Source organism: Uloborus diversus, chromosome 2, assembly GCF_026930045.1.
Source record: "Uloborus diversus isolate 005 chromosome 2, Udiv.v.3.1, whole genome shotgun sequence".
Lineage (NCBI taxonomy): Eukaryota > Metazoa > Arthropoda > Arachnida > Araneae > Uloboridae > Uloborus > Uloborus diversus.
This window is the reverse complement of record NC_072732.1, coordinates 107,032,408-107,054,999: the sequence shown is the minus strand read 5'-3', so window position 1 is coordinate 107,054,999 and position 22,592 is coordinate 107,032,408. Positions and strand designations below refer to the sequence as shown.

Here is a 22,592-nt window from a genome sequence, read left to right as displayed (position 1 = left end):
CATCGAAAATTGTTTAAGATTACCTTTAATGGAGCTTCAATTTTGAAAAATGGCCGAACCCCCTAACGTTACCAAATATGGTCCACAGACGCGCTTTTAAGACTTCAATTACGAAAAAATAAAAGGAAAAAAACTACAATTTTGGAAAATTCAAGATGGAGAGTGTTTAAATCCCTCCACCTAGTATTACTGAACATCTGTTTAAAACTTCGCTTTTTAGGACTTCAATTTCAAAATAGTTTTGGGGACTGTCCCAGAACCACCCTGCCCGTAACATCATCTTAATTAGTCTGAAACTGCGTTTTTAGAACTTCAATTTCGAAAAATTGGGCAGAGGAGTGAGGGATTTCGCTCTATTAAAAAAAAAAAATCAATAGGAGGCAACTTCAAAAAGTCCTATTCTTTTTACTACACTAACGTCAACAAATCCAGCCTATAATGGCGTTTTTAAGATTTCTATTTCTAAAAACTTCCGCAGAAGCCCCCGAACTTTTCCTTTCTGAGCATCACCAGAGACTCTAAAACTGCGTTCTTAGGACTAGAATTTCAAAACATTCCCGGCGGAGAACCCCCTGACACCCCTAGGACTCGACCGATGCATCGGCGCCGATGGTTCAACAATTTAGCCATCGGCATCGGCATCGGCGGCCGATGCTAACTTGCAGGAAACATCGGCCCATCGGCCTCAAAAAACGTCGAAAAGCCGATGGAATTGGCCGATGTTTTTGAAAAAAAAAGGACCTTTGTTGTTTTACTTTTTTAATACAAAGTAAAGGGAGTTATTGTTTTCATATAAAATGTTTACTTAAAATTCAGTATGAATTTCTATTTTAGTCACCGCCGAAAAAGTTTTTGGAACGTTCAGGTACCGAACAATTTAATTATTGCGTTGTTTCTTGCGGCTGGATGTACGTATGTATCTCTTATAAGTCATAACTCAAAAATGGTAAGCTGTAGAATGCTAAATTTTCGCATGTGGGGTGTGCATACGTTCCAGTTGTGCACTTTCCTTTTTGTTTTCGATCGGGTGCTCTAAAAAGCCTGTTTACTCATTTTTTGTGGCTATTAATTACTTATTTTAATACAAAACTAATATAGCGTCTGAGACTGACGATCATTTGGTGATATATTGTCGAATTGGAGACCATGGAAACAAATATGAGATGGCGAAACCGGTGTTTTTTTTTTTTTTCATTTTGTTAGATTCCTGTTGAACCGATGGCAATTTTTCGATATTTGTAATATGAATCACAGTAATGCAGTCTTTTCTGTATCGCTTCGGTGGAGCTACAAGTTTGGGACCCGTCGAAATACATTTTGGGGCCCTATTTCTCTATCACAGAAGTTGTAAAACATTTATCATAACCATTTTTGTAACTCCTTCGGTGCCCCTATGTTATGGGGCCTCTCGTGCAATTGCAAGATTTGCTATATTTTAATCCGCCACTGCACGTCAAAACAAACTCGGGTGCAAGTTTTAAAAGGGTTTTTCTGCTCAATGTTTTTGATTATTTTGAACTCTACTTTTTATGACTATTTTTTGTACTTCCGAGAACACTTGCGTGCCCTTCCTCCCACTCATTCAATTTCTGAAATTAAACTCTAGTTGTACCTCTGAGTTGTTTAAAACTAACACCATTCATAAAATTAGAAATTTTTTTCTTTTCAAGCTTTATCTATTGTTTAGGAAGAATTTAGAGCATTAATGTAAGAAATTGATTAAAGATGTTTTGAATGGTGACATTATTCGGAAATCAAAGGGACCTTTGAATTTTTTCTTCGGAAGTGCTGAAGTAGATTCAGAAACTCTTCCGAGGCGTTGGTGGTAGCGGTTCTGTATTTAAAAAATGAGGCCGAAGTTAAATGTTGTGAGTTACTCCAAAATCAGAGGTTGACCCCCCCCCCTTAATCCACCCTCGTCGTTTCAAACATTTCTTCAATATTTAGCGATTATTTATTTTGGTCAAGAAATGTCATTTTTCGTACTTCTTATACTTGTTTTACCTATATTTCGTAATAAGCCATCTTTTTTGCATCATTAATAGCGATCTTTTTTTTTTCTGTTGTAAGTAACTATTTTTATGTATTTATATAAAATCAATCAATAAGTTATTATATGTTATGGAAAAGTTTCAAGGATTTTCTATTATACAATTTTGTAAATTTCAGAAAATTATTGTTGTATTGAAAAATTCAGTTAGAACTTGTTGGTAGTTCTTCATAAAAGATTAAACAATCAAATTGTTCAATATTACGTGTGCAAACATCAGATCAAGTAGTATATGTACTCAGTTATTAACTTGGTGTAAATATTAAGTTTGTTTATTGTAGCTGCGTTTTAAGAAGCCTCTTTTCATGGCTATTTCTTTTTTCCGCAAAATTTATGTCACAGTTATAGCTTTTATAAAAATGCAAACTTTTCTATTCATAAATTTTAAATAAGTATAAAAATATTCCTATTATGATTTAATATTGTAATTTATCTGTTACCTTTTTTGTTTAATTTGATGACTAAAAAATGTCTACGAGCGATCTTTCCACTTGAATTGCGTAATTTGTCGACGGTTTCATAGTTTTATTCTTAATTTATTTTTTGAATGATTAAACAACATAATTTAATGTTTTTTAACTATATTTAGTGTACCTAAATCCATACCTTCTTACGATATTACTGAAATCTTAGTTATGTGTTCAATTAAAAAAACAAAAAACAATTGGTTATTTAAACAGTCTCTTTGTCTTTCTTCCTTCTTTTTTTTTTTTTTTTTTTGGTTGTTGTTCTTTGTCTTCCATCATACATCAGTCAAAAAAGGAGAAGCATAACTACAGATTGTACGTAGTACGATCCAAAAGTTCGGGGGACAAGCTGTATAAAACATTCCACAGGATAGTTCACATGACCGAAGCACATCCAACTTCAAAAGGTCACCTTGAGGGACTATGTACTTCTGCCAGTGTTCATATAACTTTTGGAAACACTCCAAGAACCATTTTTCGCAACCTTCTGCGATGCAGCTTTATCTTCTATTGACGGAAGAAAGCGACGTCCATGCAAATGTTTTTTTTTTCTGCTGGGAACTTGTAAAAGTCAGACGGAGCTAAGTCCGACGAAACGTTATGTTATTTGTTTGTCTTATCAGAGTATTGAGCAATCAAACCGTGCATCCTCAACATGAAAGTCGCCTTCTTCCCCACGATGAAGTTAAAGCAGCAGCGCAAGAGGCTTTACAGGAGGTTGCGATAAATGTCTTCCAGGAGTCCTTCTAAAAGCTATACGAACGTTGGCAGAAGTGCATAGTCGTTCAAGGTGACTATTTTGTAGATAGATGTACTTCGGTAATGTGAACTATTCAGGGTAAGGTTTTATACAACTTGTCCTCGAACTTTTAGATCATAATACGTACGTATGAGTTTTCAACTTACTATTTCATAGCGTTTTTGAGTGACGCTAGTTTACGCGCATGAAGACATCACAAGAGAATTTGCGATAATTAACTAAGGAGGAGTTCAAAATGAATATTTCGGTCATCTATATGTTCTTAGGTACATATGCATGTACAGATGTTCCGAAAAAACTTGTGAAGTTTAAGTTGGGTGATTGTAAAATAGAAATTTAGGTCGAAATGTAATTTTTTTTTTGTGATTAAAATTCCTTATTCGTAGACAGGAAGTAAAGTGAAATGAATCAATGATCCTTTAAATCCCTCACAGTCTTATAAATTTATTTCTTTTAGATATTTATTTTTTTTTTGCCATCGGCCAACGGCATCGGCCATCGGCCATTTGGAGGAAAACAATCGGCAATCGGCCATCTTTGAACAATCGGCCAACAATCGGCATCGGCCCATCGGCCAAAAATGCCATCGGTCGAGCCCTAGACACCCCCCCCCCCCCCCACCAGACGCGATTATTTCTCGAAAGTGCCCTCCTAAAACTATTATTTGGTTGCGACACTCGATGACAAACCTTATATATAAAGTTCTTGCCCCACTTAAAAAAATGAGAACATCAGGGTACTATAGCTCCCCCCCCCCAAAAAAAAATTACAAAAAACAACATAAGGGGGGGGGGGTAATCTTGGTTATATGGGCCCCCTCCAAAATAAAAACATATATACGCCACTGGTTTAGCGTCTCCGACCGTATTGATGTAATTCAGATTTTACTGCATTTAAAATACATAATTAACAGTCAGACAATATGAAATTGCATCAGAAAGTGTAAGTGTTTATTTATTTAGTGTTTATAGGATTAAGCTAAAATCAGGAAATATGGAGACATTCTCTGGTCCCCGAAATTCTTTTTTTAATCTACAGTGGTGAGTGGCGACTGCTAGTCTGCATCTTTATTAAATAGGTATTTTTAAACTCTTTTACCATTTAAAAGTAATTGTTTATAAATCCTATACATTGTATTAGATTCAAAAAAATTACAACCCAGTTCTCAATAGCCATATTTGATGAATATTTAAGATATCAAAATATTACATTTTATCGGCTTATATTTACCAGGTCATTCATATTTAAGATCAAACGTAGATACAAGGGAGGGGCAATACGAGTGATCACTTTTCCCTTGAGCTATGATGGTTTTTTAATATTGAAGTTCAAGAAACACTCTAGACTATCTTAGATAATGTTAGAGAAAGGGGCTTTATGGCTTTCCTTTGGAAATATTTTGAAATTGAAGTCCTAAAAATATAGTTGTAGGCCATCTTTACTGATGACTTTAGGGGAAAGAAAGGGTTTCAGAACTCAACTCCCTCACAAAAATTCTCTGAAAATTTCCAAAATTGCAATTTTAGAAAATTTTGGCAATGTTAAAGGGAGGAGAGGTTTGGGTTCCTTCTGACAAACGACAAACATTTGGAAAACTTGAAGTCTTAAAAATTTTTAAGTTTTCTTTGCAAGAAAAGATAATTAAGAAACGTCTTCAAAACTATAACATCTTGATTTTGGTTCCCCCTATTGCCTTCCTTCAAATACGAAAATGCATAATATTTTGTTTGCTTAATTCTTTCATCAGTATTAGTAAATAGAAAGATGTCTGTTGTTTCCCACTCTTCCGTAATCACTCTGAAATGTTTTCGTCAATTCAAATCTGTAAATCAACTCTGTCGTGTTCATTTTGTTTCACATAATTTTACATGTTTTCTTTAATTTATCATTATTTAAAACTAGAACACAATAATGAAACAATTAAAGTGTGTATATGGATTAACATAATTTTGTAGTTACTGGTCTGCTGGATAAGTGACTTACTTTTTTAAATTTCTGCCCCTATGCTGTAATTCTGTTAAGAAAAGTTAAATAATACGCAATAAAATCTGATGGGAAATTCAAGCTACTACGTTACTGTCTGACCACGGATTGTATGGAAAGACAAACATCTGCTTTACAGCCGGAAATGGATGAATCTATTATTTTTTACTGATGTCAGCTTTTGCAGAAGCAGAGTCTCATTCAAACAAGCGGAATACGCTCATCAAATTTTTACTTTTCCCCCTTATTCACATAGATTCGTCTTATCTGGACGTTTGAAAATTATATGCAATCCGTGGTTGGACAGTACAGCCATAAATGTGCTATGTACAGCTTTACTATATAGCCCAGTCAATGAAGGTAAAAAAATAGGCTTTGTCACAACTAATTTAGGGAAAGCTGAATTTTTGCAGGATGTTAGCACGCCAAGCATACACTAAAAAAACAATAAGTCCCGACCCTCACCCCTCTTGCTTTCCTCCCCACCCCCTTCAAAACATTGCAAGAGCAGTACTATGATTATACGCATTTTGTGTCGCAAAAAATAAGGGGAAAGCTGTTTTTTTGCAGGATGTTAGTACTTAAACTATACGCTAAAAATCAAAGTCCTGACCTCGCCCCCATCTTGTCCCCCCCTTCAACCCTTCCGAAACATTGCGATAGCAGAACTATGATTATACGCTTACAACTCAAAAATTAATGATGTTACCGGGGAGTTCCTTTCTTCATTTCATTCCTAATAATATTATAAACCAGTGGTGCCCAACTTACGGCACGCGGGACACATATGGCCCGCAATGCTGATCCGTGTGGCCCGTTGTTTTAAAACGTTACAAATTAGGAGCCAAATATTTAGAAATAGGTTTTGGAAAAACAGGTTGTATTCAACAAAATAAGCATCAAGTAATTAAAACAACAATTATTAATTTGCATTTTTTCCCTTTTCCATATTTTCCCATTTCATTTAGAAAAGAGTAAAATAGTTTGAAATTTTATATGTGCCCTACCCCGCTAGAACGATTTTACTTGTATTTGTGGCTCTCGAGAAGAAAATGTTGGGGCCCACTCTTACAAATAAATTATCTTACATACAATTTTTATGTAGATAGCTCAGTTTCATCTTTTAATAACTTAATCATATACAGAAAACGCACTACAAAAAGTAACTTCAACAAATTATAGCTTTTTATCTATACGTCTTGGGAAGAAATGTTTGGACAAAATTTATAGGTAATAATGTAATGACAGTCATTTAGTTGAAATGGAGCAACAATATAATGACGTTCACTTTAAGTTTTACTATCATTGTACAATTTTTTGTCACCACAGTTTATAGTTCGTTTGTGTCGTCGATAGTAGTCTGCAAAATAATGTCAATGTTTGGCTAATTATTTAATTCTTGTATTAAATAAATCAGGAATACAGTAAAACCTATCACACACACACACAAGTTGACCACCCTTGTAAGTTAACCACCTGTCTAATTTGACTTCTTTTTTTCTGGTACAGAATTAGTCCCATATCATATGAATTAACCTCTATAAGTTTCCTGTTTATAAGTCAACCTGTTTAAGTTGACTACTAAAGTAGTGCACCGCAAGTGGTCAACTTTCACAGGTTTCACTGTAGTATATTTCAACTGATTATTTCTTCGCACCGGATATTATTAATGTTTAATATTACTTTTGGTTATTATTTTTTAGTCTTTTATAAGGGGTCATCTTCTAATATTTTGTTGGTTTGGCCCGAAAATATTGTTACAGTGCATTCCACAACAGTGTCCACACACTGACGTGTGCAATCGAATCAAGCTTTATGACAGATACAGTTTGTAACTTATAATGTTTTACAATTGCAAGATATTAATTGGAAAAGTTGATTTAGAGCAGAGGTAATTGCCATGAGCTTAGGAAGCAGTCTTTTGCTTGAAGTAAATTGATGACCTGACTCTTCTGTGGGAAGTTTAAAATCTATCGAAGATTGAATCTGGTGGTAAACCCTAAAAAGATGTTGATGAGCGGCATTTGAAGTTGGTGAAAGTTTTGCTTACCGTATATACTCGCGTATAAGTCGAGAAATTTTGTCCAAAAAATGAGATCAAAGGAAGGGGGGTCGACTTATACGCGGGTCAAATTTTCCGAAATTTTTTTTCCGATCAACGAGAGCTGGGAAGCTACGAGAAATGCCGATGTGCCGTTACAGGTAGTTGCTGATAAGTTGATCGTGTGAAAAAGTAAACTTACTCAAAAATAATAAATAAAAAAACCTAAATAATACACATAAATAAAGATAATTTTATTCCTCTTCATTAAGGATCAAATCAGCGATTAACAACGTGAAACGTATGAAAATACTTATCGTCAACAGTCATGCCATTCAAATAATTAACTGCTATACTTTTTGTTTTAAGAGTGGCAACATACTTGCTTAATCATATCTTTTCAAAGCATGTGCGCACTTCTGCCTCCTGGTTTCGATATCATTGACGATTCTGCAGCCGCCGATGTATACGATGAAGTGGTGATGACGGAAGCGGACTTTAATGAACTATTTTTGCGTCCGACTTGGAATCAGAGTTCGAAGGCTTTTAGAAATGTTTTCCTATTTAATTCCTATTTTATTTGTAAATAAATCTGTTCATTATTTTGAAATTTCTTTGAAAATAATTGGCGATGTTTTTGGAAAGTATGGGGGTCGACTTATACGCGGGTTTTAGATTTTTTCTGGATTTTTTCTCTGAAAAAGGGGGGGGGGTCGACTTATACGCGAGATCGACCTACACGCGAGTATATACGGTAATCAAAATTTTACTTTAGAGACATTTTTGCTATTACTTGCTTATACACAAACTTTTATTCATACTTGGTTAGATTTCAAACTTCCAGCAGAAGAATGGGGTTGGCAATATACTTCAAGCAACTGACTGACACCTAAACCCACGACAATTACCCCTGCTCCAAATGAACTTCTACTAATAATCTTGCAATTGTAAAACATTGTGCCTTACAAACTGTAGCTGTCGTAAAGCTGGGTTCGATTTTACGTCTATTTGTGGACACTGTAGTGCAATGCACTGTAACAATATTTTTGGACCAAACATTATTCTGTAGACTATCAGCCACACAAACGAACAAAAAACTTTTGTAACAAAATATTGCATTTTCGTTGTAAAACCTTAAAGTGAACATAATTACACTGATGCTCCATTTCAACTAAATGACTATTGCAGATCATCATTGTATTATTATCTATAACTTTTGTCCAAACATTTCTTCCCAAGATGTAATGATAAAAAGCTGTTGTTTGTTGAATTAATTTTTGTAGTGAGTTTTCTGTATGTGATTAAGTTAGTAAAACGGTGAAACTTAGTTATCTACATAAAAAGTGTCTGTAACCAGGCCCGCCGTAAGGGGGCCTGCAAGGCGTGCGCCGCACGCCTGAGAAGCGGCGAAGGGGCGCCAAAATCAGTTTCAACATGCTAAATCAAGGGAAAAAAATTTAAAAAAAAATCAGTTTTGACTTTCAAAAATTTTGTTTGCTCAAAACGAGGATCCCCTCCCCCCCACTCATAAGAGACCATTCAGTGCGAGAAAATTTAATAATAGCAAGAAAGAAGGCTCTTTTAACTTCATTCTTAGTAACACCTATGGCCAGTGCTCAATAAAAGCAGGCGGAAGGGAGTCTCATGACCGTTTTTGACCTTTTCCAATGTTCACTCAGTTACCAGCCCAAGCAGACCAGATAGCCCTGATGTTCTTGGAAGTATATCAAGACAAGAGGAAAAAATAAATGAAAAGCAACCCTCGAGGCTGGAGAGGGGCTCATGGCTTATTCAGTGGCAGTGTAGTAAAAACTTGTTCTGCTTGTGTTTTGTTTGGTCACTTTGCCGCCCCCATTGGGAAATCAAGCCAAAAAGGTAGTGACGTGCCGGATTGGGGTGTGAAGTTAAATGGCTGGTCTTCTAATAGGCTGTGGGACGAAGGCCTAAAAGATGCTTACAAACATGGTTTCGTTTGCCAACTTCGGGGACTACAAAAAGTGATATTTTTCTGAATCCTTAGTGTCTACAGATGAAAAAAACCCAATGTTCACAAAAAAATAGTGGCTCATAATTTTTTACAGACCATTAGAAATACATGAAAAAGAGTGAAACTGACGAGCAAGGGGCAGACAAATTTAAATATATAAAAAATATTATACATGTACATTTAAAATATTATGCATGTACATTAAAAACATCACGCATGTACATAAATAGTTTTAAAAAAAGTTTTTTTCAAGAAGCAAACTCTTCATTCTGAAGTATCATCGTCAGAATCACTGAATTCATCTATCCTGTTTTTGCGCATTGAGTTATTTTCCTCCTGAGAGTTTATACAGCTACAGTCAGTAGAGGAAAATCATGTGCATGAACAATTATGTCTTGCATGCACTACATCTCTTTGGAGAACACCGAGTTTTTGAGCATGCACAGGAGATTAGTTTTTGAACATTATCTGAACAATATTTTGAACAATATCTGATGCAACGGCAATAGTGCTCCATATTGTATTTCAACACTGCCCACATTTATAGTCCATCCAATGTTCTGATGAACTGGGAGCATCGATTAAATCAGCGGTGCTCAACCTACAGCCCGCGGATCAAATCTGCCCCTTGAAGCTGACCCATGTGCCCCGTCATTGTATTCAGTGTTAAAAAACGAAAAATATATTCTAAAACCTTCCAAAACCTCTAATCATCTTCTTTCGGTGTTATGAATTTTGAAGTCAATTGATTTCTGAAATACAGATGTAATAAAGTAAGCATGTAGTAATAATGACAGAAATTTTGGTTTGTAATTGTCTTTCGTTTCCCTTGTTTTCCCATGCTATCTAGAAAAACTTAAATCATAAAATAAATTTGATATTTGTTCTGCCCCACAAGATTCCTATTAATGCGAGTTGTGGCCCGCAGGTAAAAAAAAAAGGTATTCACCACTGGATTAAATTATTCAAGCATCAGCAATTGATATTTGCATATTTGCTTGTGCACAAACGATGGGATAGGATAGGAGTCAGAGTCAGGAATTGGTTCTTTTTCACTCCAGCTCCACAGCCCTGGTAACAACATTTGCGCTTTAAATTCATTTCATTTTGATTCAGTCATATTTATCTCTGACTTTCATCAATGTTAAGTCTACGAGATATGGTATTTTTATATTTATTAGTAACTTTCTTTTCTATTTCTTGTCATCAAAAAATGAGAATGTATTCAGAATCTATTCCATTTTTTTCAAATTTTGGTGACATAAAATAATTTTTCGCGTTGTCGTTAATGTTAAAAAAAAAATTTAATTGTCGAAAAAATGCCCTTAAAATGATTAATTTAAAAAAAAAAATCTTTTGTAAAAATGTTCTTCATCAAGGACTTTTTCGAACAAAGTTTTTCTTAAACAAATCCGCCTTTAAGTTCGCATTTTATATTTGCCTTGAATTTTTCCCTCAAGCGTTAATATAAAGTGCTTTGTTCAAAGTTGAATGAAAAATTGTTCAAATCAAAAAATGAAATACCGGAATGAGGAAAAGATAAAACATCGTGATACGACAGTGAAATATACTTTCTAATTTTTAATTTATTGTCTGCTAATGTTTAATTTTATAATATTTTTAAACATGTATTGGCATCTGTTAGAGTTGTTTATGTTCTTAAGATTTTGTAGGTCAATTATTGCTATTCGGTGATTTATTAATATCTTTTTTGTGAAGTAAAGTGCCTTCTATTTTTTTGTACTTAACAATGTCTATGTGCGCTGGCTCTAGTGTAATAAATGAAATCTTGAGATTAAGATCATTCAGAGCTGCGGATTGATAAAATTTTCGATTTCCTAAAAGTTACAAAATTACTAAACAAAAGTAAGTAATTCAAAACGTATGAATATATTTTGCAACGAAAAATTGAGTAAAACAGTAAAATTTCGGTTGAAAAACTGTTTATTAAATTTTTAGATTATAAATATTGTGCTTAATAGCGCCCTCTAGAGACAAATTTTTTTGTGTAAGTGCTAACAGTCCACGGAACATAGTTCTTCTTTCAATTACTAATTAAAATTTAATGAGACAGTTCCAGCGTGTGAACATTGTATTTTTCTATTGAGTTCATCATTTATAATAGATTTCAAGCAAGTTCACGTAGTCCCTAAGATTGGTAAACGAACTTGAATGATATTTGCGCTTGGCCCATAGACTATAAAGCCCGATATCTTCTTCCCGTAAAAGCAAGGTAATTTTTAACATAGGATCAGGACAATCCGAAGAGGGCGGGGGGGGGGGGGGGGGGGGGGGGGGGGGGTGGGGGCAAGAGATGAGAGGGGGAGCCATAAACTGAACTTCTACCGTGCATTAAAATTTAGTTTTCTTTTTTAATTTTTATAAAGTGTTTTTCATAATCCTAAATAGTTTTTAAAATGCTGGCACATTATATTTAATTTTTTGATGCAAAAAAAAGTGATGTCTACAATTATTTTATAATTAAAATCTGATATTGTTAACAATTAAAATGCAAAAGTATTCGGTACTTTTCCATTATACTCTCACTGTTGTTGTTAGCATGAGTTTAGCAGCATTAAAATAAAGCCAATGTTTACTGGCCACTGCTCCAAAACCAGCTTCCTTTTCCGTGTGAGTGTGTGCAGAGCCCTGTCCAAGGGGAGGGTTTTAGGGGTTAAACCCCTCCCATTGGGAAAAAAATAATGAAATAAATGAAGAATTGTGCATGTTTAACAATTAGCTTTAATGTTGAAATTTGTGAACAGAACTTTTTTTAAAAAAGCATTCTCTTTGAAGTTGCCTGGCAACTTGCGAATGTGTTCTCTCAATCAACTAAAATCATATTTTGGAAAAACAGAGATGCAGGAACGGTTGAATAAGCTGTCAATATACGTTTAATATTGCTTCTCATAAGGGGTTTTGATCTGGGGCGTGTCACAAAAAGCGATGAGTGCTGCCGCTCTGTAGATGCATAGTAATTGGGTTTGTTTATGAAATTTACATCTGCATCGAAACTCTTCCTATTTAGTTTACTAAGCATTATCTTAGAATATTAAAACCTGAAAACATATGTCATAAAAGAATTTGTGAAATTTTCTCAGTATTTGTTGCAATATATTGCACATTAAACAGATAATAGGTTGGAATCTAAACAAGTAGTAAAATGGATAAATACTGAGGTTTTCTTGCACAACTAGAAATTTCCTTCTGGGAGGTGGGGTTCATAGCGATCCTTACATGTATGTACAATACAACCTCATTTATCCAGACTAGATGGGATCAAAGGCAATCCTAAAAAACGAAAATCCTGATAATAATCAATAATATTCTTAAATATGCAGAATTATCTTTTATTGCACCAAAAAACAATGCCTTTCTAACAAAACTATATCATACCGTTTTTTCTCAATTACTTCATCAGTTATAATTCAGCTGCAATAGCATTGGGCTGACATCCAAAGTATATCATATTGTTTGCTAAATTAGTACTATACTATATTGTATGTCCGTTGCAGGAATAGTATGCTTGATCAAAATGAAACCGAGTATTTGGCGTATTTAAACTTCCTTTCTTGAAATCATCATTTTAAATGATTACTTGCGTAAATATATTTTTTTTCTACAAATTTGATCCGGATAAACAGGGGCTGGATAAACGAGGTTCTGCTGTGTATAAAATATATTAATAGAATAGGTAGTATATAACTTAAAATCTAATCTTCTGCGGATTTGAACCATCCCCCGTGCCCTCTGAACTGCTAAGCCCCTCATTGTGACCATTAAACAAATGTTTTGCACCCCCTCAAAAAAAATGTTTTGAAATGATAGGCCTGCAAACCCCCCCCCCCCTCCCCTTTATGGAATCCTGGACACGGGCCTGAGTGTGTGTAGAGCTAACTTAAGGGCCGACTGGTCTTTCAGCCCATTGCGGGGCGGTGCGCTCCCACCTGTGCGCCCTCGAACCTCTCCACCTATGTTTCTTTTGCGCCCTCGAAACTCTACGCCCTTGGCTTTTTTCTTTTTTTTTTGAGCCCTCGAACCTGTGTATCTTTGTTGATTTATTTATTTATTCCTAATTTGCGTGCTTTGGGAGTCAAGGCTGGTGCCCTCTTGAGGACCCAGTCCGCCCCTGTATGCACTGTGAGGAAATTAATTTATTTCACGAAATGCATCTGTCCCTTAGCAACAGTTGAGCAATTTATCAAAGCGTCGTGGGAGTGCCTTCGGATTTTTGGTATTTCGAATTTTGACCATCTACTGCAATATGCATTGACAAATATGTATCTTTTGAGCCCTCCAGGAAAATTTTGAAATGATGGATGTATGTGATACATAAGGTTCGAATTTAATGCAACTTTTCCAGGACATTTGCCAAAAATCTGCCCTTCCAGAAGGTCGGGGGGAAGACTTATGTGCTGATTATCCCTGCTCATTGGAGTCCGGGCAACCCCAGCCGGGGATGAGGTAAAATGTGTTTCACAAATTGTGTCATTCCATACAGATTCAACGGATGACTGCGCTCGACCATTTTTAATTATAATCATATCCCAAAAAGATGCATATTAATGATGTTTAAAACCACTTTTATTTTTTCTCTAACCTTAACCCTTGATTTTTTAGAGGTCATCAAAAGTCATTTTCGTAGTTAAAAATGGGACTTTTAGACCTTTGCATTTTGGCCCAAATCTATTTGAATAATAATCATGGCAAAACATTTTACATTTTGATGATAAAGTATATTAGATAATAGTCTCACACACTGAGTTATGTAGCTGTAACTTAATATTTAAAATAATGGCAGCAGGCCAAAGTTCAAGGTCAAATGTAAAATTTTTACTCATTTCAAAGGGTCATAACTCGCTTAGGGGATAAAAAAAAAAACAAATTAAAATTTGGCAAAAACTAATCACTGGAGTCACACTAATGAGAAAATATAGCTGTAATTGCGTGTTTGTTTACCCTTTATAAATTACAGCCCCTCAAAGATCAGAAAATTGAGGAAAATGACATTTTTAGACCCCTGTAAACCAAAAGGGGATGGAATTAAAAATAAAATTTCTTGGCCAATTGAATATTCCATTCAAGTACTATACATGTTATATATATTGTTTTGTGTATTTGGTTTTTAAGAAAGATACAGGTCTTTGAAATTGAGCAATTTTGCTAGTTAATTCACACATTAAAACAGAAATAAAGTGTGAAAACTTCATTGCACTTTCTTAAATTATGTATAGTGTGCTCTATGTAATATATTATACTTGAAAAAGATATTTTAAGTATAAAAATAATTATTTTAATTTGATAACTTAGAAATATTTGGACATAAATGAGTATTTCATACATGATTGACAACTGAAAGGTTTGACTCTGAAAATAAAATTCCCAATGCAACATTTAATCACCGTTTTATGCCACCGTATTTAAATATTATCATTGTAAAATTATTATCCCCTAGCAGGTATGAAGAATAGTGTGTTACTAAAAAGATTATTAAAAGAAAACACCCATTATTGTCAAAACAGTTATTACATAGCTTGTGTTGATCACTAAATTTAGAACCCCTGTCATTGTCTTGCTCCTAGTACATTTTAAAGTATCAAATTATGAGTGTGCCTTGGTAAAGCATTCCAAAACGCCATATACTTGAGTCACCATTACAACTATAGGACTACTAGGTGAGTTCATTTTTTCAAAACTACACTCAAACAAGAAATAAAAATGCACTGTTTTTGCATATGTTTAAGGCAATTTAGATATGTTAATATACAGAGCATATGTTTGTTTGTATTGAAAATTTGTGTGTGTAGATCTTGACTAATAATAAAGCTGAAAGTCTCTCTGTCCGGAGGATGTCTGTAGGATGTCTGTGACGTGCATAGCGTCTAGACCGTTCGGCCGATTTTCATGAAATTTGGCACAAAGTTAGTTTGTAGCATGGGGGTGTGCACCTCGAAGCGATTTTTTGAAAATTCGATGTGGTTCCTTTTCTATTCCAACTTTAAGAACAAAACTATCATTGGACGAGTAAATTACGAAATTATCATAACGTGGAACCGTAACATGGGTACAAGCCAATTGGCGAGAAAATCCACCATACATTATTTGTAAATATACAGGCGAATCAAAAGACCTTTTAATTTTTCTATTACAGGCAAAGCCGTGCGGGTACCACTAGTCTATATATATAAAAATGGAGTTTGGTAAATTTGTTCCCTAAGATCTCAGAAACTACCCGGCAGATTTGGCTGAAACTTTCACCGTTTGTTCTTTTTGGTACTGGGGAGGTTTGTAGACCAGTTCGATAAAAATCCGATTGATAGTTCCTTTTTTATTCTAATTTGCCCACATTTTCGCATAAATGCCCCAATATGACGGTTAAAAAATACGTGCACATATTAAAATTATGTGCCCATCGAAAGCGCTTATTTTTCTGCTGAAGATGGCATCTGTTAGAAAGTTCTAAGTTGTATGAAAAACGAGTTATGGGCTTTTTTTGTTCCATGTTCGAAGGCTTTCCTCAACCCAATTCATTATTTAGTGTATCATCTCAACTCCCAGTTCATAGTTAGAATTGTTGAATGTTTTTGTGTTTCGTCTGACTGTTTGAGGCTTTTCTCAAGTCAAATCTTAAAGTAACGTTTTTTCCCCAAGATTGGCTAATAATAACTATAGATTTGGTTGATTATTTTCCATTTAAACGGAACTTTAGAGTAATTAATGGTTTTTTTTTTAAATTATTTGTGCTGATTGGATTTTTTAATCATTATCCAATCTAACAGCAGAAACCTCGCCAAAATGTATGCAGAAAGATTTCAGTAGCGGATGCATTTGGCAGTTTTTTCAACTGTCACGGTTTTTGAAGTCAAAGACTACGTAATAATGTTTGTCAGCTTTCACCATGTAAACAAAATATCGTCAATCAAAGAATCTTTAAAAACTTTTTTTACTGTAAAATAATCCAGCAACTAAATTAGGCAAATCCATAAACAGCACAAAAACTTCCATTAAATGTGACTTTGTGCACAAATTCAAACCATCGCCAAATTTTACTAGAATGAAAGAAAAATTTATCGGCAAGTAGCCCTTAGTGGGTATAAGAGCTGATTTTAATTTGGTGTCAACAGCTAGAAAGGGAGTAGCTCAATCGCCCGTTCTTTTTTTCCATTGTGAGTGCCCTATCTCAAGAAGTAATACTACGTTCTGGCTGAAATTTGGAATATATGTGAATCCATATCAGTGGCGGCTCGTCACTATGGGCCGGGTGGGCCAGGCCCACCCAGAAAAATTGTACACTATTAAATAGATCATGTCAAAATAACGTTTAGTATTTCGTTAAAAAAATTTAAAAAACAAAAACAAAAAAAAAAAAAAAGAAAGAAAACAACGAATTGGGGACATGAAACACATTTTAAATCTCTAACACTCTGCATATCGCTTCTAAAATGTTACCGTTTGCGCTTGCAAGCTCTGAGAATGATTCTTGGGGCTGCGACTGGTTTGCCCCTCGATTGACTTGCCACACCTCCACTCCTAACCAATCACGGCGATCCAATTAGACACCAAAACGGGAAGTCCGTGTCACTCCGATTTCTGCTGTGTGGGCTCCAGTTCCCTAGCCCTCGAAAAAATAGCTTTACCCCCAACAGCAGTAGAAGGGCAATAGCAGGTGGGGAAGGATTTGACACACGTCACTTGTACGAAACAATAGTTCGAAAATGGGCAAAAAATGACTAGCCCACTGAATGAAAGAAAGTGCTCTTCTCGTTTTCCACCGTCCTTCTTTTGTATTAGTCTTTAATCGTAAATTTCGGGTTCCCTCCAATTCTACCACATCGCATCGCGTGCATATTTTTATTTATTTATTTTTCTGTTTGGAACTAATATGATCGGAATTTCTGAATGAAGAGTTTGTTTTCGAATATACTAGTTGGTTTTGAGTGTGAAAAATTCTGAATTGGTCCGGAACTTTTACAAAAAAACTTCAATTGGGCGAGATCTATTCAATTTTCTTTTTTGTTCTGATATTTGGCGAAAGTAATAAGTATTAATCGTATAATAGGTCTTATCGATATGTGTTTTCTATTCTGTAGTACTCTAAGGCGGAACAAACCTAAATTATTTCAATTTGATCCGGTACATCGCTTTAAATCCTTAAATGCGTAGGGCCATCACATAACCTCAAAAATGACCAAACTATTCGATTTTTTTATTGTTTGTTTTAAAACTTCAGATTGTTTCAAACTTTATGAAGAAGAGAGTTTCTACGCTTAGTTTATTAATTATTTAAAAAGTTATTGGCTTTAGGTCACTCACACTAGGTGCGCTTTTTCTTGATTTCGAACTGTTTTTGAGCAATCATGAATTATTTATTGTGTTCACTTGACCGTTGAATGATGTATGCCTTTGATTTTATTTTTCTATTCTTATACTGTTGGCCCCACTTAAACGAATACCGTCGGTTCCAAGAAATATTCGATTAAGCTGGGAAATTTTATTTATCTTTCCTGGTTGACAACTTTTGCTTAAAACGTAATAATAAATCAATATCTAAGTAATAGGAAAAAAAATGTTTTTGATTAAAAAGCGTTTTAAATAAGCTAAGTAATCAACAAAATAGTATAATAACTAAGTATATATAATACAAGTACATATGAAAATTATAAATATGCAACTTACAACTTGAGGTATTAAATCTTTGTTTCGACACCTTTTTTCAGTTCATATTTTTTGGAGAAAGTCCATAATAGTGGATTCCTTGCTCAGGATATTTTGTGAACACTTTTCTAAATTCAATTACCGCGTTTTACGTAATCAATAATTATCAATTTCTTATTTTCTGCAATGTTAATATTTTGTTGTGTTTTTTAAATTTATTTATCGACTGTCTGTTGGTAATGGCATTGGTAACTATAAAAGAAACTAGATAGAATAATGGAAATGTTTTGATGGAAAATTAATGTTGTTTTTCCCGCCCGTCGTTTGCCGAAGAAAATGCTATTTTAAGTTTTTACGTCAATAATTGCTCTTATTTAATTTATTTTTAACGTATTCAAAAATTTTTTTAGCAAAAATATATGTGAAAGCTGATTACTATTATTCGATTTTCCGAAGAAATTATTCGATTAAGCGGGGATCTCTAACATTACATCTATAGAGGGGGATCTCTAACATTACATCTATAAATTTGGTTCCTAGAGATTTTACCCGATTAAGCGGGGCTGACAGTAATGCAGGCATCCATGTGCCTCGGAATCGAATTATTTATTAACGACCTTCTGGACTTTACACAATCCTTTTTACGCGGAAAAAGTATCCAGCACATAATATCCAGCATCCAGCCCCAGGCATTCATTTGAATTTTGATGTCAGGAATTCAAACTATAGTTGCGATAAAAGCCATTAGTAGAAAAAAGAAATTCCTCCTATCGCAATTCGCGATAGTGAAAACCATAATTTGAATTCAAGATCTCAAAATTTAAACTTTTAAAAAACTGAAATATTCTTCAGTGTTTTGATTTTATGAAAGGGCATGAAAAATAATTATTGGTTAATAAGTAAGCGCATACAAAGATTCCAAAGAATTACATATTTTATTGAAATGTTTTAAAAAATGCTTTGAATGTGATGTGACCCCTAGATATTGTGATGTAGTTTCACACAATAAAAATAATTAATTAAATTAAATAATTAATTCTAATTTTGATGTATGATGAATGCACTAGCGATTGAGGAAACTGCTTCTGGAAAAAAATAGTTACCAATTTTGTAATTTGAGATAAGGAAGCATGCTAAAACGAAAGTTAATGCTTCTGCGTGATCATGTGCTCGTGTTGGCATCAAGAGTGTAATGTAGTAGTTTAATTAATGCTGTGTGTTGTTTATTACTAGTTGGCATGGGGTGGGTGTCTTGTCTTTAAATTTAGGTTGTTTACCTTGAATTTTCAAAAAATGCTCAAGTGGATATTTTTCTAAAACAATTTCAACTTTGAAGTAGAAGAGAAGTTATAAATGAAGCAACTGCAATAAAGACTATCTTATATTGTTCAGCATTACTAACTGCAGCCCTTTCCATTGTATCTGTATAAATATTATTGAGAAAACTTTATACAGCGAGCCCACCCGCTAAATTAAGGCACGAGCCGCCACTGATCCATATGTAAACAGGCTTTGGTTCAATTTTGACGCCAATCGCTCCAAGAGGTGTTGATTTTTTTTTTTTTTTTTTTTTTTTTTTGCGAATAAAAATAGCTTTATTAATGCAACAATAAGAAAGATAAATCGTAATAGATTGTCGTCTGCGTATTTCTCGTGATTTTAATTGTATGGAAATGATCGGAAATATTATCTCAATGATTTAAAATTTTTAACTGTTTCCATCTTATGTTTGTTAACAAATAAAATATTTGTAATTAATTCAAGCAAGGCTTTTAAAATAACTTTCAATTTTCGCTCTTTGCTTTGCTTTTGCAATAATTCAGACATTGGGATGGTCGTCTAGTAGTCTATAAATTAACTACTTAAGCTGTCAATCAAGTATGAACTACTCATTCATGTCCAAATATTTCTAAGTTATCAAATTAAAAAAGTTTTTTTTTTTAATACTTAAAATATGTTTTTTCAGTATAATATATTACATAGGCAATTTAAGAAAGTGCAATGAAGTTTTCACACTTTTTATTTCTGTTTTAGTGCGTGAATTAATTAGCAAAATTGCTTAATTTCAAAGACCTGTATCTTTTTTTACAAACCAAATACATAAAACAATATATATAACATGTATAGTACTTGAATGGAATACTCAATTGGCCAAGAAATTTATTTTTAATTCCATCCCCTTTTGGTTTACAGGGGTTTAAAAATGTCATTTTTCTGATCTTTGAGGGACTGTAACCAATAAAGGATAAGCAAACACACAGCAACAGTTACATATTCTCATTAGCATGGTTCCAGCGATTAGTTTTTGTCGTATTTCATTTTGTATTTCCGTCCCCTACGCGAGTTATCCCCCTTTGAAATGAGTAAAAATTTTACATTTGACCTTGAACTTTAATCTGTTGCCATTATTTTAATTATTAAGTTACAGTCGCGTAACTCAGCATGTAAGACTATCATCTTATGCACTTTAACATCAAAGTGTAAAATTAACTGCCTTAAATGTAATTCAAATAGATTTTGGCCAAAATGCAAAGGTCTAAAAGTCCCATTTTTGACTGCAAAAATGACTTTTGATGACCTTTAAAAAACCAAGGGTTAAGGTTAGAGAAAAAATAAAAGTGGTTTTAAACATCATTTATATGCATCTTTTTGGGATATGAGTTTCAAAAAAATTAAAAATGGTCGAGCGTACTCATCCGTTAAATCTGTATGGAATGACCCAAGAAGTGAAGTCGTATTCGTTTTTAGGCACTACCTCTAATACCTCACCCTATAAATTCTCCACTTTCCTGAACCATTCTGTTTATTACAGGTATTTTACTTTAGCAATGATCTGAAAAAATACTGGTTTCATTTTTCTCTTTCTTTTTTTTAAATTCGTGCCTCGAAAAGCTAGACATTGAATTATCAAAAATTTTACAATTGCAATCATTTTTTAGATCTTCGCTCACCAGAGTGCTTTTTGCACTTCTCATAAATTTTACTGTGCTTTATCAATGATGTACTTATTTATCCAACATTTAGTTTACTTCAAACCGTTTATTTACCGACCGAATGTGCTAAACATTAGGTTATCCTGTTCAGAGCAATGCAACCTAATCAAAATATCACATGTTTCTCGTAATTGAACATGTTCTGTACTAAACAACTTGCATGAAAGCAAAAAATATGCCAATTTCTGTGCAGGTATTTTTCATTTCTTTCTTTCTTTTTTTTATGTAAAAAATGTCTTTTGCTTTGTACATTTTGCACGAAAGAAGGAATAAAATGTTGTGTTTTCTTGAACGAATTTGACAATCCGAAAAAATTAAGAGTTCCTGGGAAGTTCTTTTTCTTTGTATAGCTTGTATTTTTCATTTCAAATCAAAAAATGCTATTACTAACTCCCTTATGTTTTCTACTTGATATGAGCATTGACTCATTTTCTACACTCACTCATAATCATATTGGTTTTTGTAACTGTTTCAAAACATTCTTAGTGGGTTTGAAACTTTGTAATAGAAATGTAGTACAAAAAAAGTTCTCAAAATAAACATACAACTAATTGCTGTACTTATTTCTGTTACTGTTTCATGTCTCATTAATTACAGATCTGTTTTTCATATTTTCGATCATAAACTAAACATATTACTCGCTTACTAAGCTTATTACTTGCTTATTACCTTCATTGCTGACATTTAAACTCCGAAGTTATTTTATGCATGTTAAGCTCCTTCTCCAGATAAATATTATATCAAAAATATGACTTAATTTTATTCTTTTTTTTATTGAAAAGTTTCATTTAAGATACTGAAGCAACAGGTTGCTTACTAGTAAGCGTTATGTGCTAGCTAATCCCCAAAATAAGCTGATTAAGAGAAGAATCTATAAATTGCAAAAGTGGCAAAGTGTCATTCATCTTCTGCTTTTTCGCGTTGCAATAAAAGAACAACTTATGTGTCTCGTGTGTTAGGAAGCACAGAACATGGAAATTTTTGCACAGGCAAAGAGATTTCTTTTTTTGGGGGGGAGGGGAAAATCGCTGGGTAAATCAAATTAGTAAGTTTTTTTTCAACCTACTTCAAAAAAAAATAAATAAATAAATAAAAAATAAATAAAAATAAAATAAATAAATAAATAAGAATAATAATAAAAAAAAAAAAAAAATAAATTTTCATGACCCTCGGGGGAAGGGCCGAATATCCCATGATATGGGGGGGGGGGCGACCAAAATAGGCTTCGCACGCGAGCGCCTGTCTGTAACATTATTTGTTTATAACAGTGGTCCCCAATCTTTTTCTTCCCATAAGGGCCGCAGATCATACTAAAATCCTTTTCGCGGTCTGGAGCACATATAAAATTTCAAAATGTTTTACTCTTTTCAAATGACATAGGAAAATACGAAAAAGGAAGGAAAATTGCAAACAAATTTTTCATATCATTACTTGATGCTTCTTTTGTTAAATGCAACCTGTTTTTCATAAACTAATTTCTAAATATTTGGCTCCAAATTTGGAACATTGTCATTAATAGTAGTCTTTGAGTTGTAACATTTCGCAAAACAGTGGGCCACGTGGATCGGCTTCGCGAGCTGAATGTGGGTCGCGGGCCATAGGTTGGGCACCACTGGTTTCTCATATTGTTAGGAGTGAAATAAAAAAAAGAAACTC

At 33.9% G+C, this 22,592-nt stretch overlaps 1 protein-coding gene across 3 annotated transcripts in view; it reads right to left on the bottom strand.

Moving 5' to 3' along the window:
* Positions 1-22,592, bottom strand: part of LOC129217219 (galactosylgalactosylxylosylprotein 3-beta-glucuronosyltransferase 3-like) — a 44,958-nt gene that overhangs the window by 15,736 nt on the left and 6,630 nt on the right. The window contains exon 4 of one of the 3 annotated variants that reach the window (XM_054851495.1): positions 12,464-12,579. The exons of the other annotated variants lie outside the window; for them this stretch is intronic. The gene's annotated coding sequence lies outside the window, so the exon portion shown is untranslated. The remainder of the gene's footprint in view (positions 1-12,463; positions 12,580-22,592) is intronic. 3 annotated transcript variants of the gene reach the window in all.